The sequence below is a fragment of the Chelonoidis abingdonii genome, chromosome 10 (assembly GCF_003597395.2).
Source record: "Chelonoidis abingdonii isolate Lonesome George chromosome 10, CheloAbing_2.0, whole genome shotgun sequence".
In the NCBI taxonomy this organism is placed as follows: Eukaryota; Metazoa; Chordata; order Testudines; family Testudinidae; genus Chelonoidis; species Chelonoidis abingdonii.
Window position 1 is genome coordinate 36700157 of NC_133778.1, and position 13355 is coordinate 36713511.

Sequence of the window (13355 nt, forward strand, 5' to 3'; positions counted from 1 at the left end):
AGACGAATGTTCGCTGTCCAGAAGACGCAGAACGCGTGGCCCGCCATGCCCCAGCCCCTGACTCTGATATCTACATAGTGCCGCAACACAGAAATCCAAGCCCCCTGCTTCAGGGACTATCCTTGCAAGAGCCTGGAAAGCAGCCTAGGGGGCTTGAGTTGCACATGCAGTGCGGTATCAGTCACCCGTAACTATATATAAGCAAAAATTAGAGCTTCCCCAAACCTGGTGGAAGGGCTCTACCCACCTCTGCCTGGGAGCTCTGGCCCACTTCAGTTCTACGTCCAGCGAGCCCCCCCCTTCCCGCCCTCTCCACGTTTCCTACTCTCTTCCCTGCCCTTCCAGCTTCCAAGGACCTCCCTTCTCAGCCCTTCCAACAGTGCTCACCCTAGCCTTTCTTCCTGCTATATCTGGCAGCCCAAAGCAGCAGCCATCTTCCCTGATAGTCAATTGCCTTCATTCGCCGTTGGAACGAATGGGGGTGAGCCATCTTCTGTAAGGGCAGCTATACTGTCACTTGCAAAAATCCTACGCAATTCACAAGAGGGTAACGTGGGTTCACTTCCATGAAGCAAAATGGAAAATAGCAGTACTTTTGAGGAAGGGCAAAAATACACAACACTGTAGACAGTAAACAGCATTAGTTAAAGAGAACAACCCACCCTTCAAACGCTGAATATTATGAAAGTTAGTAACTGAGATAAAATAATGTTCTAGAGTTTAAAAAACACACAGGATTGCCACCCTCAAGAGATCACAAGTCATGAGACAAAGTCTAATCAGAAAAATCCATTTTTAATCAGTTTAAGAAATTCTTTTATTTCTTAACTCCCCCTTTATTCCTCTGCCAGTGTGTGATACTGTCAAGTTGAAAAGTCAACCAGTAATGCACACAAGATGCAACCCTCTCCCTGGATGCTCAGATGGAGACTTCACTTACTCTTTACAGCCCCTGAGATAAGGGTCTTCACCCACAGAAACACCTCCCTGTCTCCTGCTGCCCTGGGACTTTTCCACCTGTGCCCCACCAACAACAGCTCTCTGAATCCCCCTGCTTTCCCAGGACTTCTCTGCCCAGTCTGAGTAATATCACATCACTGCTTCCCCTCACCCCAGGTCCCTCTCCCTGGCATAGAGCCATACGTTTAGGCAGGGCAGGTCTGTAGTATCCTCAATCCCAAGGCACTCACACAGAACTTTGCCAATATGCCATTGCCCAGCCCTGAAAAAAGTCACAGGCTCACAGGAACTTCTCACATCACAGTGGAGCTTGTCCTGCAGGTGCCAAAAAAAAAAAAAAAAAAGCCCTAACTCATGATCACTTTGCAAAAGTTGGCATGACTCCAGGTTGCTCAGAGGGGCCCTCTCTTCCCAACCTCTACCCAGGCTAGGAGTATTGCTGCCATTCTTTCCCACATCACTTTACTCCACACCCCTTCAGTCCCACATCCCCATGCAATCTGTAGATCCACCTGCTGCTCTACCTTATTCTCCCCATTCACCTTCCACAGTGTTTTTGCTGCTCCTCATAGTCCCCATGTCCTGTCTAGTCCCCTAAACCATAGAACAGTAGCCATTTTGCCTGCAGGGATGGCTTCAATCTCACTGAAAACAGTAGGAGATGGCAGCCAACTTTATAAAGGGCAGCTTCGCTACCACATGCAGAGGAACTGTAGAGAAACAGTAGCTATCTTAGTGGCTTCAGCTCCATTGAGAGTAGAAGTAGTTGGTGGCTATGTTGCATAAGGAAATTGATGCATGGGCATATTCAGTATGTTTTCATAGGACATGTTAAAATAAAAATACCACAAAATCACTGCAACCATGATAAAAATCATGAGACATAACAATATTGGAAAAGACTTGTCTCCTGTCTCAAAATAGTAATTTTTCAGAAGTCTATACTGCAAAAGAAATCTTAGATGAAAACTAAATTGTGCACAAATGTGGTCAAGCTTTTTCAGGAGTGATTTTGCATACCTTAGTTTTTGTATATTCTACTAGATATATTGTAAACAGCTTTACTTGCAGGAATTATTGAGCACCTACATTTTCAAAATCAGGTTATGTTAAGGTATCTCAAATTGAGCACTACAAATAAAGGCAATAGTCTCAATCTGCAGCTACCTCTGAAAGTTTTAGCTTCAGTATTGTAACAAGCAAGCTCATCACTAATTAGGCCTGGTTTCTCTTGATTTTGTTATCACACTCTTGTGTAGGGGACTGGAAGAAGGGGACTAACAAACTGTCAAGTAACCCAGTAATTGGGACTGGGAAGTACTCAGTTTGTTTGTTACATAGTATAGAAGAAGGACACAAACTGAATAAGTATAGGTAAACAATTATTTCTGTCTCTTTGGAGAAGGACACCAGAATAAGTATAAACCCCCCCAAAACTATTCAACCTGTAAAAGTCTTCATCCTTTCTTCTTACATAGTCTTGAATATCTTTGTCTTCTTTGATTGTAGCAATAGCCATTTCAGAAGGATATACTAACTCAAATACACCTTTTAGCCAAAATAATAGGAAGAACAAGTCAGTATTTATCCCTTTTGTGGGCTCCCCCCACCCTTCCCGCTATATATGGTCACAAGACAGTTTATTGGGTGGAGTAAATCAATAGGTGTGGTTTTACTGAAGGGGTGCAGGTGGGGGAAGGCTCTATAAAATTTGAGCAGAAACAGTATACAGAAAGTTATGAGTAAATAAGCAGAAACCTAGAGGAAAACAGCTACAAGTGTGTTAGCTGCTATTATAGTAAGGCTTGTATTTATTATTTTGTATTTAAACTTTCTTTTTGATAAACACAGTGTGATTGTTATAGTTATACAAACAAAGTTTGGGGGGGAGGAAGGCCTCTGTAATGTCCAGCACAGTATCTAATGACTCTTCTTTCTATAGATCAAGTATCTTAAATGTATAGTACTCACAAGATTGCTACTCTTTTAGATTCAGGCCAGATGCTCAAGTTCACTCCAGTTGATGCAAAGGGGTTAGAAAATTACTGGATTTCATCAACCAAGCATTCCACTAAGTTGGGGCAGAGATGGTATATCCTCTGGACCTGGTGTATAGAGTGTACTGGAGGTGGGCAGGGATGTGATCAGATTGCTATTGTGCTCTGGCTATTCTCAGTTGGTGGGGAGATGGCTTCTTAGGGGCCATTACCAAAAATCCCAAACTGGCCCTTAATATCTGATATTTAAACAAACTTCTCTGCATTTAGCTTTGTTTTCAAATAAAATAGTTTCCCTAAATTTGGCTTTTGTTTTATTCATGCCCTGTTTCCTAGAATTAGGTATTATGGGCAACAAAGATATTTAATGATCATTGTAGAAAGTGTTGACCAATTTTTTTTTTTAAATAACAAATATAGCAAGAAGTCTTTTGTTGGTTTTTGCTAGGATTCCCTTACAGCAGTCAAAGAGCTTTATGGTTCAACCTCTTAGTATTCCTTCAGCTGCAAAGGCCAAGAAGTTATTGAGATCTCAGATGTACTCTTTTTATTTATATTTAAACTTAAGCACTGGAAGTAGTAGTACTCTGACTTAGGCTATATCTGTGGAATTTAACTTTGTAGTCATGCAGTAAATAAAATACAATTGATAACAGTGTAATATACAGTAAATATTGGAAAGGAGTAATACTATAAGGAGAGAACATAAAGGCAAAATAATAAACTCTGATCCATCTGTAACAATGTGGGAGAAAGCTGATGGATTCTCAGGGACTAATGTGGTTCAAGTAATATCAATATGTTTGGTTTAACAAAATTATTAAACAGGAGTAATCAATTATATAGAAATTCTGTTGATTAACGCAAAACATAGTAGACAGGGTAATCTTCCTGTTAGTTCCTTTAAAGATTTTTTTTCCATAACCATCCTTTTGTGTAATGATGTTTTCCAGACATTATTGTAAAAATCTCAACCCTAAGAAAGTAGATTGAATTTGCATGTATCGCCTGCAGTTATCACAATCATGTTAGAAGCGTAAATGGTTTCAAATAGTGTTCAGTAGTATTGGAACTCTGTTTTCCTCTGATTTGATATTGTTACCAATCCACAGGCAGATCAAGTTTGAATTCAATATTCCTGATTCACAGTCACCGAGCACTTTATGAAGTCCTTTGCACAAATGTAAAGTGGTAGTAAAATGCCACTAACTGAGAATGGTAGCATTTTACATACATTTTACACTCACTTTGCATTGTTCAAGGACTACATAAAGTGCAGGGCAATGGTGAATTGTGGCTGATGATTTCACATTACACAGGTTCACATTAGTCTACCAGAACTGGATGTAGGACTAGGCATCAGCTTGGATGAAATAACAGAAATTCAAGACAATCTTCCTCTTGTAAAACTGGGATATAATGATATAAACAAAAAATGATAATGGGACCATTCTGAATAACTAAGGAACTACAGAATATAATTTACTAATTTTTCCAGTGAGTTACAGGAGTTTTATAGAATTTTTGTTAGCTAGATAGCATGCCCCAGGGATCCTCAAACTGATTAATCAGACCTCCTGGACATATCCCTTTCCATTTGTTATTCACAACATTTGTTTACATGGAAATGTTAATGTAGTTATTTTTATCCATTCTACTGGTGGCTCTAGTTTCCTCTTTCCTTATGATGTGTCATATTAAGTAGCAGCAGCTACTAGTGGAGGCAACTAAGATGTCACCTCCTTTTTTCCCAGCTGCTTTTGCAAATATTCAGGCTTCCTTTCATCATGACAAATCTAGTGGACAGTAGTTTGTATTTTTTATAATCTCTCTTTAGCTGTCCTGAGTGCTGTATAGTTCAAGAAAGTCCAGATGAGTTTGCAAGGCAGTAGGCTGCTCAGTAAGCAGTACTTTCCCTGGATTCATAGGAATATTATATATTTAAATATGGATGCTACTACAGAAGCTCGAACTATTTATTATATAATCTGCAATTTCTTCTTTATTTAGGACCCATCATTTTGACCTCTATATTTGTTTTTATTAACCAACTTTTTCTGAGCAAACACAGGAACATACACAGTATGTAAATATGTTTAAATTTTTGCAGTCATAGTTATATTAATTTTTATCCAGTGTAGACTGCAAACATTCACTTCACTCAATTAATGTTACAATGCCCACAGCCAAAATGACTATAGGTGTCAGGATGAAAAATCTGAACAAGCTATACATTTATTCTGTTTTAAACATTGTTTGGTTCAAATAAGTTTTTATCTATTCTGTTACAAAGTCTTGCTCTGTGTGTATATGATGTATATACATGCACACAATAACCAAAGGAACACAACAAATAACTCCAAACACCTTCTCCCCCTGAAATTATGACTGCTCTATTCTGTCTGCTGTTTTAGACTTACATTGTATGACTTTTGTCCCCCCAAAGAGGCACATCTGGTTGCTGTGACTCTCATGGGGCTATAACAGTGAACAAAGAATATTAAATAGTCAGCAGCTAGCTCAACTAAAAGCACTTTTAAACGGCTTTTTTCCCCTTGGAGATGCTATATATTTTGTTTTCATTCAGGGTCAGGAGAGAGATTTTTTTTTTTTCTACAAGCAGCATACTGTACAAAAGTGTTTTATATTTTGTAAAGATTTTGCATGCACATGCTCTGCAAATAGCCTCTACCATATGAGAAAATAATCTACATCTTTGATTACTGAGTTGGACACAATTTTGTAGACAATTCAAATCTCTTTAACGTGCTAAACACTAATCAAATCTGAACATATTTATGGTTTAGGTTTTGTGGTTTTAGCTCAGTCATATTCCCTTTTTTTCCTTGCAGACTGTTTTGGTGGCATTTTTCTCTTTTTAAGTTGTATCATTGAACAAACAGTTGTCTTGAATAAAAGAGATCTCCTCTGACAAAAAATAAGGTAGAAATTACCAGTTAACCCATTTCCTAGGCTAGGATTTAAAGAGATAATGTTAGAATGTGTTAGGAAACACATTTGAAATATCTAATGTAGACAAGGCAGCGTATATATTTAAAAATGCTAAAGTGGTTGAGTTACCCTAGGCTTTAACTTGATCAGCTTAGTGAGGCAGTGTGCTTTTCAAATGTGTTAATGTTAGCTAACACATCACCTTTAAACCTGAGGGCAAGGCTACAGTACAAAATTAAGTCAACCTAACTTATGTCAATGTACAGTCACCACATTAATTACATTGCTTTTACATGTCCACACTATGCTCCTGGTGTTGGTGGTATGTGAGCTCACCAGGAGTGCTTGCACCAATTTAACTGTCAGTGTGGGGCATTGTGGGATGGCTTCTGGAATGCAGCAACAGTCAATGTAAGCAATGTAGTGTCAACCTAACTACATCGACCTAAGCGCTGTGCCTCTCGCAAAGATGGAGTTATTAAGTCAGTGTAGTGGTCGATTTACATTGGTGGGAGCTACATTAGTGTAGACACTTGCAGAGTTAGGTCAACATAAGCTGCCTTACGTCAACCTAACTGTAGTATAGACCAGACCTTAGCCTGAAGAAGGACAAAGAGGTTGGGTGTGTCTTGTCAGGAGAAAATGATGTGTTTTTTAATCAAGGTAGCTCAATTGAGTTAGTTTACCACTATTGAAAACCCAGTTAAGATGCAGGCTAACGTGTTGAATGTAATGCTAATTAATGCACTTAAATCCAGCCCTGCTAAAATATATATATAAAGAAATCATCACAATAGAAGAAGCAAAGAGGCAAAGAATAAATATAAGATTTTTTTTGACACTGATCTAACTAATGTTGGTGTCCCCTTCACAGGAAATAAAAGATCCTAAGACACCAAACAAAAGATCTATGAATGGGAAAGAGAAATTCACACAAGTAATATTACCAAAGGAGAAAACAAACCCAAGACACGAGCTTTATGGCAATTCAGGTAAGATATTTTCTGCTCCTTAAAGTGTTAAGAGTAATATTTTATTTTAAGAATTCCCCACGAATGATTAACAGCTTGGAAGACATTAATAAGAAATAATTGTATTATTAGGTAAATACTAAACATTACAAGCTATAGTGTATTAGTGGGGGTAAATACTAAACATTACAGGCTACAGTGTATTACTGGGGGCGATCTGCAAGTGAATTTCCTGATTGTCTACATAGCTATGCATGTGAAGAGGGTAGAGCAAATAAATCTTGTTCCTTCACTGACTGCAATGCAGATCTGGCTTGGGAGGGGTTTTCAGATCTGTATAGCTCAAACACATGGTCAGCATTCAACCAATAGTTAGCCTTCCATCTGGGAATGGATTACATGTGTGGGATTGATTCAAGATCCTTTTTTTCCTTGCTGCTAAACATGGAAAACTCTCTCTTTTATTTTCTAATCTGAATTTACACACTCTCCTGACTCTGACTACAGTATATAAAGCACAGTTGTGATTACTCTTTCAGCATAAACAATAGCTACCCTCAAAAATTGTTTCATGAAGGATTATCCCAGAGGTTTTTTTTTAAATATCATAGTACGTTCAGATAAGCAATTCCTACTCTTCACTTACTCTCCCAGTTATGTTTACTGTTCCCAGTGACTAGGATCCTGCTTTTTGATTGTAGCATGCCTTGTCTTTTTGTTTTCCATGTTCTGTTTACAAATTGTGCTTCATTTAAAAAATATTTCCTCGTCTATTCTTGCTGAGAGAAACGTCTTGTCTTTTGAGACTTTCAGAGTATTTATCTGAGGAACATGGGTACAGTTTCTTTTATATATAGCATAAAACATACGTAAACAGAGCTGTGTCTATCACAAGGTGCCAGAATTAATTTGTTGATTCCTCCAGGGGAGTGTCTCTCATCCACACTTTATACTAATGTTTGCAACTGGACTTTCACCTTAAAACATATCTTAGAAAAACACATGTATCTAGATATCTGTCTAATGATTCCCACTTTTGAGTAAGGAGCTGTAAATCATTCATTTCTCTCTATAAACAGGAAGAACATTTTTATTTAGGAATAAATGGTCTTAAATAAAAACACATTTTCCCCTTTTATACGAACCTGTCTTAATTTATTATTGTGTCAGGACCGTAGGTGACTTCTACCTGTTTTCTTCTAAGTACCCCTCTCCTTAATTTTTTTTCTGGAGTATACCTACAGCTCCAAAGTGAAAGCTGTGCATCTAGCATAAAGCCACAGAGAACGATAGAGCCCATTAACACATTGTGTCTATTTTAATCGCTTATTTGAGCTGTATGCATAGAATCAACTAGGAGGATTTAACCTAAAACAAGATGTCTGTGTAGGTGTTAGTGAACAGCAGCAGCAGCTAATTTCTAGAGCCAAATTGATTTTTAAATGCCTGAAATACATGGACATATTTTCTGAGACAGCAAATCATATTAAAAGATAAAACCATTTGTGTGGCACTAATATGTTCAGATTTCACCACAGTAATGACAGTGTACACCTGTTTACCAAATACTGTAGGTCACATTGCAACAGGCACAGTCAGAAACTGCTGAATATACTAGAAATATTTATGGCAATATATAACCCAATGACATTTCCTGCCTTCAGGACACACAGGATTTGAGTTCTCATGGTTTCTTTGACCATATAATTAATCATTTTCCATATATTAATAAGCAGGATAGTAGTGTAAGCAGTTTATCCAAACAAAAATCTAAGATAAGGTTAACTGTATAATACATTAAAATGAAATAATATTTTGAGACAGTAATTTTTAAACAAGTGATTTCACATAACTGAAACAGCATTCACATTGGAAATGTCTTTTGTGATAAAACTATTTCAAATAAACAGTACTTAGCAGGATTAGATAGAAGAAGCAGACAAATGTGGGTTTTTGTGGAATATCCATTTGATCTCCACTGGGTCCTGTTGAGAACTATCCAGAAGTTTTCATAATATAAGGCTCTGCCCACACCAGAGCTTGTATCAATGTTTGCAATAACACTGTTATGCTCAAATGCAGCTGAAATGTGGTTTGCAACCTGCGACCAGGGTCCCAGTGGGGGCAGCTGTGGTCACTTAATTAGAGTGAACTGCAAAGAATGGAGCAGACAATCCCCAAAAAGCTGGTGGATATTCCAATATTTAGATTTACCAAGCCAGCATAAAACAGCTTCTTTTATACCTTACTGTTTACTCAGAAGTTCAAACAACGCAGTTTCCTTAAAGTGATCCAGACTAAGTCCTCCATCCAGGTACCCACATCAAATATAATGAAGATTTCTGAAAATCTTATTTCATCATATAAAAGAAAAGGTTCTACCAATCCCAAAAGATCGGACACATTACCTCCCAGGTTATTGAATATTCCAGATCTTACCCAAATACATGCATACAGCCAATTCTTATTAACTAAACTAAAATTTAGAGATGGTGAGCTCTGTAGTTGCAAAGAGTTATTTTAGAAATAGTTCATAGATTATAGTCCAATGTCATTGCGGGATGTTCCATCTTAGGACTGGGATCTCAGTCCTTATGGCCTAAGCTTCCCCTGTATAAAGCCTTATGCAGACCTGAGAGGAACAGGATCAGGACCCAAGGATATTTTATACAATTGCATGTCCTTTTTGACAAGTTGGAATTCTTCTGGGAACAAAAGGTAATTAGCATGACTTTGAAGGAGGTCCATCACCAGTACTTAGCTACACAAATTAACATAAGGCAATTTACTTATTCCTCCACCATTCACAGATTGAAACACTTTGATTATTTTGTAGTGTTGATGGACTCTAACTCTTTTTTAACAATGTCGTCAACACACAGAAAATTCCTGGATAAAGTCTTTAAAAGTCATAGGATCAGATCCTCAGCTGATGTAAGCTCCTGAGACCTTGATGGAGCTGTGTCAGCTTACACCAACTGAGGTCTTGTCTACATGGGGGAGGAGGGGTTTAGTTCAGAATGAGTTGACGCACACTAGTTGGCGTGTAAAGCCCATCTGTCTCTCAGTACTTCAGAGTCTGAGTTCCAGCCCGAACTGCAATGATTATACTACTGTTTTTAATGCTGTAGAGTGAGCCTCAAATGCCTGAATATGTAGACCAATTTGGCATAGGGAGATCAATTGTTAGGGGCACTGTCATACAGGTGTGTGATGCTCTGCATTAAGGTAGTGCACCAAGTTATAAAGCTTGTAATGCTCAGGAGATTATTGATCGTTTTGCACACATAGAGTTCCCAAACTGAATTGGGACAACTGATGGAACCCAGGTGCCTGTTGTTTGCCCCTCTCACCAGGGCTTAGAGTTTATAAGTAGAACGGGGTACTTCTTCCTGGTGCTCCAATGCCTGATCGAGCACCGTCAAAGGTGCATAAACATAAATGGTGGTATGCAAAGGTCCATCATGCTAGGATCTTTTGGAACTCTGCTCTGTTTGCCTTTATGAATAAAGGAAGCTGCCTCCAGGTGACTGTGGCCATTAATGATATAGAGGTTGCTCCAGTTATGCTAGGAGGATTCTCCCTGGCTAAAGATTATCCTCTGCTTCCCTGGCGAATGAAACCATTCTCAGGCCACTTGGACAGAAGAAAGGAACTGTTTAACTATTGCCCTGATGGAATATTCCAAGCTGACCAGTGGGAAGCACAAGTTCAGATAGTCCTGACCATGACTGTAGTGGTGGGAGAGAGCTATTACTGTTAGACAATTGTGGAACATTGTTACACTTGGCAATATCACTACCTACTCATGTGCTGCCAGCTCTTTTTTTACCCTTTTCTTTGGTTCAGTGTCCCTTTGTCAACAATTTATACTTTAACCTAGGGATTGCATCATGGTTTTAACAAATATATATGGGCTTACATTTGTGTGTGTGTGTGTTGTTTTTTTTTCTTTTCTTTCTTTCTTTCTGCACTGGGGCATTAATGTTTGCTAGTTACAAACATTCAGTTATCAATAACTGGAACATTGCTTGATGTGATTTTTCAAATACTGCTGTGGCAAGAGATGGTAGAAATTTTTTGATTTAAAAAGCATTGTAAAGAAGTATTTTTAAAAACAGAAATTTGTGTGATGTTTTATTTTTTTGAAATTTTAATATTTTTATGAACTCCAAAACCAAAGGAAGTGGGTTCTCATATTTTTGCATTTAAATTTTTCCTTTTTTCCCATTTCCGTCCACTCTTTCAGTGTCAAAAGGGGAAAGTAGTAAAAAAGAAAAAAGGGAAAGACAGGAGAGAAAAAACTCTAAACTGACAATTTTCCAATCAAAACATTTTGAATACATTTATGAACCTCTGGATTTTGAATTTTTTGCAAATACTCTTTATAATTTTAGACTACCTATAGCTGCAGCTGTTGGGTGTGGTAGTGTGAACAGGGCCTAAGGGCATGTCTTCATTACCATGCTACATGGGTGCAGCTGCGCTGATGCAGTGCATCTAGTGAAGACGCACTGTGTGAACGGGAGAGGCAGAAGCTATGTCGGTGAGAGACACTGCTTTATATCAATTAACTTACGTCGCTTGGAGTGTGTTTTTTTCACACCACTGAGTGACATAAGTTACATCATCTTAAGCAGTAGTGTAGACAAGCCCTTATAGTGCTAATATAGTGTTCGGTAAACATATAGTACAAGGAATGATCTACTACTATTATTGAACATATTTATGCAGTAGTTTGCAAAGCCAGGCAGTTAAGACAAACCCCTCAGTGCTCAGCTGCAGCAAATCTGCTGGGTGTAGCTGAGGTGGGAGCACTTGTTTGTGCCTTCCCAGTCCTGGGTCTGGCTTGGGGCCAGTTTAGGTCCAGCATAGGCCCAGGGCTGCGCTAAAGTGTGTTTGGCTGTCTCTGCCCCCAGGAGGCTATTAATTAGCTGAAGGTTGCTGGAGGGTAGTGTGAGCACTCCAGCCATGCCTCCTTCTTACAGGAAGGCCTCTAGCATGCCTCCTGTGCTGGGGGCTGTCGGGAGGGTGACATAAGACATGGCTATTCTGGAGTAGTACAAACACACTAGAGTGGGATTCAGGGCTGAGGACAGAGTATATGGATACCATTACTTGACAACTAAACTCCCATCTACACTAAAACATTGTTAAAACACAGCTTTGTTGTATGGTACTGAGGGGACTGGACCATGTTTTAAGCTAAATAATGTCTACACTGTCTAGAAAAGCCAAATTCACTCCCTTCTTGGGGTTCTGCTTGTTGGTATTTAAATAATTGACCATAAACCTCAAGCCTAAGTTTTCTCCCTAAATCTAGCTATTCCTGCAGGACTTCCCTGTCCCTGTTCCTACATCCCTCTGAGCAGAACATAGTGCTTGCACCCTGGGTTAGCTTAGAAGTCCTGAATACCTGTGTAGGATTGTAGATCCTGCTACTTTGTTACAATTTCTAAATTGTGCTACAACCCTTCAAAGTCACAGACTGTAGCATGGTTTGGGAACATATCATACTTTGTCCCCATCTTTGCTGCAAGACAGGGATGTGTTTTTAACTGGGGATGGAGGTAGGGTGGGGGAACTGTTTTATAAATGGGTATTCTCCAGAATAAACATGGTGTGAGAAACAAGGTGAGTTAGGTAATATCTTTTATAGGACCAACTTCAGCTGGTGAAAGGGACAAGCTTTCAAGCCCCAAAGAGCTCTTCTTCAGGTCTGGGAAGATACTCAAGTGTCTCAGCTAAACATTTTGTGAACACAGATTTGATATGTTTCTTCACTTGGGAGAATATATTGGTGTGCTTTTTATAATGCTGAGTGTGTGTGGGGGAGTGAAATCATTTTTTTGCCTCAGAGTGTCACATACAGCTACAGACAGATGACCAAGTTTACCATAAATGAAAAACAGTATTGCCTAGTTTATATTTTGAGGTGCTTTTTTCCCCTTGTGTAATGAGTGTGTTACTGAGAGGTAGAGCTGAAAGTTAAAGCCAAAGTGCAACTTGTTATGACACATGGTCTCAGAGTATTGCCCTGCCAGTTATTGTTCAACAGGGAGACTTTGTTCTGAAAAGGTCAATGTGAGTGATTGGAAGAAGAAAAATCAGCTATTAATAAGTAAGAATGCCCTTATTTCTGATTCTCAAGTTCTCCTACTTTTGCTATTGAGCCAAGCAATACAGATTAGTCAGAGAAAATATTTTTGTTTCTGTTGATGTAGTAAAAAAATGGTTGGAGAATTGTGTTGTGGAAGATATAGAAAGGAAAAAAAAACACTTTTCTGTACAAGCAGTGGGTGGATACTGACTGTGTGGAGGCCATGTCTACACTACCATTTTTGTTGGCAAAACTTATGTTGCTCAGGGATGTGAAAAAAGCACCCCCGAGTGACATAAATTATGCTGGCAGAAGTGACAGTGTCCACAGCGCTATGTCGACAAGAGAGCTTCTCTCACCGACATAGCTACTGCC

The 13355-nt window shown here is 38.8% G+C and overlaps 1 long non-coding RNA gene across 4 annotated transcripts in view; it reads left to right on the plus strand.

Annotated features, from left to right (window-relative positions):
* Window positions 1-249: 249 nt before the first annotated feature.
* LOC116817955 (uncharacterized) overlaps window positions 250-13355 on the plus strand; it is an 87352-nt gene continuing 74246 nt past the window's right edge. For all 4 annotated transcript variants that reach the window (XR_012656640.1, XR_012656641.1, XR_004372053.2 and 1 more), the window contains exons 1-2: window positions 250-481; window positions 6784-6901. This is a non-coding gene — a long non-coding RNA (uncharacterized LOC116817955). The remainder of the gene's footprint in view (window positions 482-6783; window positions 6902-13355) is intronic.